The sequence below is a fragment of the Crocuta crocuta genome, unplaced genomic scaffold (genome assembly GCF_008692635.1).
Source record: "Crocuta crocuta isolate KB4526 unplaced genomic scaffold, BGI_CrCroc_1.0 scaffold16, whole genome shotgun sequence".
Taxonomy (NCBI): Eukaryota; Metazoa; Chordata; class Mammalia; order Carnivora; family Hyaenidae; genus Crocuta; species Crocuta crocuta.
Window position 1 is genome coordinate 12539873 of NW_027531893.1, and position 4863 is coordinate 12544735.

Sequence of the window (4863 nt, forward strand, 5' to 3'; positions counted from 1 at the left end):
CACTCCTGAAGCCCTACCCACATCCCTCTGGCTTAGCCGCACGCTGGAGTCAGCTAGGACCAGCTCCCGAGGGTCAACTGGTGAATTTTCAGGAATTTTGTGAGCATTTTCAGGAACATGGCAGGCCAACTGACATTATGTTGGTAGCCTGAAATAGGCCATTGTGGGAGTATTTATACCTTAGGAATCAGCACACATCACACATCCAGACTCCTCCTCCTCGTCCCCCATCTGGAGAACCAGTTGTTGAATGCTGACCACCACACCACTGCTCTAGCTTGCTATGCCAGTGAGAGTTGGTCAACTTCCAGCGGCTGGTGTATCTGCCTCTCCTCATGTGAGGGCTTTCTCCAGAGCTGCAGAGAGCTACTGTGTCCTTGCAGAGGGCGGGCTGCCAGTACCTGGGAATGAATGTTCCTGAGAGCAGCCCTCAACCAATGACTGACAGATGTGTAAACCTCTCCTCCCTTGCCTCTAGCCTCTGAGGGCTCTGAGATAACGTTCTCACTGACATCTGGTGTTTCCCGACAGGATTAAGCTGCAGGGCCCACAACTGGAATTATCTTGAGAACAGGGTGCCTCTTTTCCCTAGGTCACGTCCCCACTTCTCTGCGGGTACTTCCCACACCTCCCAAATCTACTACTTGGACTTGAATCCTTGCCTCATGTCTGCTTCTGGGGGAGCCCAAACTACTACTGGATATGACTTCACCTCTCTGGACTTCAGTTTCCTAATTTAGAAGTGGGGTATTAATAATTGACTCAGGGAAGGGAAGGAAAAATAAGATAAAAACAGGCAAACCGTAAGAGACTCTTAAATACAGACATCAAACTGAGGGTTGCTTGAGGGGAGGTGTGTGGGGGGATGGGGTGAATGGGTGATGGGCATTGAGGAGGGTATTTGTTGGGATGAGCACTGGGTGTCAATAGGTAAGACATGAATCACTGGGTTCTATTCCTGAAGCCAAGACTACACTGTATGTTAACTAACTTGAATTTAAATTAAAAGGAAAGAAAGAAAGAAAACAACCTGACTCACAGGCACATGTGAAGGTTAACTCAGCACAGGGGAAGGGTGAAGCTGACCCTGGGCAGGAATTGGTCTCCACTGAAGTGCTTAGAACAGTGCCTGGGGTGTGCACAGGAGTCAGGACTGACCGTGCCTGTACCTAGTACACATTCAGCAAGGAGTGCATCAGCATCCTCCATGGTTGTTTGATTTTGGTCGCATCTCCTTCAATTACAAGAGACCAACCCTACCAAAAGCACGCTGAGAGGTGCCTGGGTGGCTCAGTTGGTTGAGCATCCAACTTTGGCTCAGGTCATGATCTCGCGGTTCATGAGTTCGAGCCCCGCATCGGGCTCTGTGCTGACAGCTAGCTCAGAGCCTGGAGCCTGTTTCAGATTCTGTGTCTCCCTCTCTCTCTGACCCTCCCCTGTTCATGGTCTTTCTCTGTCTCAAAAATAAATATTAAAATAAAAAAAAAAGCACACTGAAACATAGCTAGATGCAAGTAGCTTAAGGAATAGAAGGAGATGCTGCATGGACCAGAGACTAGGGACTCAGCAACACCAAGATGCTTTATATGTCTGTCCATCTGTCACCCCTTTGGTGTTTTTTATCCCCCAGTTTATTTATTTATTTTGAGGAAGAGGCGGGGAGGGGCAGGGAGAGAAGGAGAGAGAGAATCCCAAGCAGGCTCTGTGCTGTCAGTGCAGTGCCCAACATGGGGTTCTATCCCATTAACCGTGAGATCATGACCTGAGCCAAAATCAGAGTAGGACGCTTAACTGACTGAGCCACCCAGGCGCCCCACTTCTGTTGGTGTTAACATCTCTTGATGCCTTGGCCTTATCCCGTCCTACCACAGAGGAGCTCCTCTGGTGACTGGGAATGAATGATAAACAAAACAAAAAGACAAAAAAACAAAAAACAAAAAAAAAATCTTCGTGGCACTAAGCTGCTGATATTTGGGGATTTGTTTAACACCACAGCACAGTCATTAGTCTGACTAATCTAGAACCTTCTCTATACTATCTATAATTCTCTTAACTGCCTTATAAGGTTGGCATTTTACCCCCCACGTAGAAGACAGAAAAACAGGTTCAGAGAGGTTGAAGAGCTTTCCCAAGATCACCCAAGCTGGTAAGTGGCAAATCCCATGATTCAAACCTGGTTCTGACAAAGAGCCTGTTTCCTTGCCCCAGAGCCCCGGGGGTCTTAAGATGTAAATCAAGGGGTGCTTGGGTGGCTCAGTCAGTTAAGCGCCCGACTTCTCTCAGTCATGATCTCAGGGCCCGTGAGTTCGAACCCCATGTCGGGCTCTGTGCTGACAGCTCAGGGGCTGAAGCCTGCTTCCAATTCTAAGTCTCCCTCTCTCTGCCGCTCCCCCAATCCCCTTGCAAAAATAAATAAACATTAAACATTTTCTTTAAAAAAAGATGTAACTCAGGATTGAGGGAGTGGCATCTGAAGAAGGCAGCATAACTGACAAATAGGACAATGTGGAAGTGAATGTCAATTTAGCCCCACCTCCTGCCCAAACTGTGTAATGTAACAGATCACACAATGAGTCCAGCGTTTGTTTGGGGTGTTTGAGATGAGCTGTTCTGGAGCACTTGCTAAACACTCCGGACGTGTCTTCAAAGACCCCCTTCATATTTCATGCAGGCAGACAGAGCAGGATGATCACGCATGCTACTGCCCCTTCCTGGGAGTCAGGAGGACTGTTCTCTTTAGTTCTTCATTAAGGCTGCGGGTGTACTTCTGCAGGAATGATGGCCAGCATCTGGACCAGATGTCAGAAGGGCCACAGCTGGGAGGGCCTCAGTTCTCGGCCAACTGGTTTCTTCCCAGTGAGGCTTCTTTGCAAACTTCCCTTGCTCTCAGGCTGCAAAAAAAATGCTAGTGTCTCTAGCATGCCTCCTTTTTCATGAAAATGGCTTTTACCCCCTTTCTCATCCCTGCCATTTGGACCCCCTAGTGGGTTCTTGCCTCCATCTGCCATTGATTGATCTGACATCAAAGCCCTGGAACTGTAGTACTCCCGCCCCCTGGCCAAGGTGATTGGCCCAGAGGTTGGCACATGACCCAAGCTGAGCCAATCAGAGGCCGTCGTGGGATTTTATACTTGGAATAGAGAGCGTGTCAGTCCTTCCTTCTCTGTGGTGGAGGCTGTGAGTCACGAGGCTGAGACTTGTAGGGAGCCCATCTCCCTCGGAAAGGAAAGAAGCTCATCCTCTGTGAGAAGGAAAAAAATTGACAGAAGCAGAGCTGAAGAGTATGTAGTGTTGCAATTCAAGCGCTCAGTTTCAGAAACTCCTGTACACCCCTGCTCCCTGGTTACTTTCTCTTTGATTAGAGTCTAAAGGTGTTGGGTGCTGCCTTTGGAGCTAGACCTTCCAGGTGAAAATACTGGCTCACTGACTAGGTGTGTGACAGTAGTTTCTGTCATCTGTAAAATGGGATAAATGACAATACCTACCTCATAAAGTGGCTGTGAGGAAGAAAGCAAGCAACATGCTTGAATGGCACTTGAGAGGTATTAAATGCAGCATAAGTGTCTCTTCTCCTTTTTTCTCCCCTTCCTCCTAATAATAATGATAACAATAAGAATAAGGGTATTATATCTACTACTAATAATTAGATATACTATTATTTCCCCCCAACTTTATCAAGATATAATTGACATATAACATTATTTAAGTTTAAGGTATACAATGTGTAGATCTGATACACTTATATACTGCAGACATTGATTAGCACTATATCATTAGCTAACACCTTCATCATGTCATATATGATTTTATTACCAAGAAAAATGACCAATTCTTTCTTTTGTGGTTAGAACATGTAAGATCTACTCTCTTAGCAACTTTGAAGTGTAGAATACAGTGTTACTAACTATAAGCACCATGCTCTATATTAGATCCCTAGAACATTTTGTCTTAAACCTGGAAGTTTGTAGCCTGTGCCTAGCAGCTCCCATTTCCCCACCCCTACAGCACCTGGTAACCAGGATAATATTATTATACCTAATAGTATGTTATTGTATCTGAAGTAATTATAATCTAATAATATATTAATAAATGCTATCATTATATTTAATAATAACTATATCTAATAGTAATAACTAGAGTAGTAATAGTAATAATGATAGCTTCTTCAGTATTCTACCAGTAAATTGGGCTTCTATCATTTGCAACACAAAGAGCTTAGGGACTCTTCAAAGAGTCCTTCAAAAGAAGTTAGTGGGGCTGATGCTGGAGCTGATATAATATTATTATCTCTAATAATAGAAATAATAATAGTATGTTATTTTATCTAATAATCTACCACTAATAATAGTATTATTATATCAAATAATAACAATGTTACATCTAATAACAGTAACCATTAAAGTTGTAATAGTAACGATGAAAGATTCTTCAGTATCTTACCAATGAGTCAGACTTCTGGCACTTGGAACCCAAAAAGCACGGAGGGACCCTGGCAACATAACAGAACCCTTCAGGAGAAGTTGGTGGGGTGAGAGTGGAACCAACTCGATCATTCATTGGCTCCAGGGTCTGACAGTCAAATACGCTCCACCAATGACCAGAGGACTGACAGCCTCCTTCTGGACAGGAAATGAGCCCTGGGCCGTAGGTGGCCTCGGAAACAGGAAGAGGCGGGGCTTCGGCGTCAGCTGTGGGCGGGAGATAAGGTGGCTTCCTGCAGGGCTAGGGAAAATGGAGGTGGAGCTCAGCCTTGAGCTGTGTGGGCTCAAAACCCCCAGCACTTCCCCCAGTGAAATTCGAAACCGGCCCCCCGAGGGCAAGGAGAGGCCAAGGAAGAGGAAGTCCACTTCTGAGGGGTAGCTG

The 4863-nt window shown here is 45.6% G+C and overlaps 1 long non-coding RNA gene across 1 annotated transcript; it reads right to left on the reverse strand.

The window, feature by feature from the left end:
* Positions 1-2426: 2426 nt before the first annotated feature.
* On the reverse strand, positions 2427-4523 carry LOC144239271 (uncharacterized). The gene is made up of 3 exons (XR_013337355.1): positions 4441-4523; positions 3486-3591; positions 2427-2891 (listed from the first exon to the last, which is right to left on the reverse strand). It is a non-coding gene; the product is annotated as an uncharacterized LOC144239271 (long non-coding RNA).
* Between the last annotated feature and the right edge of the window lie 340 nt (positions 4524-4863).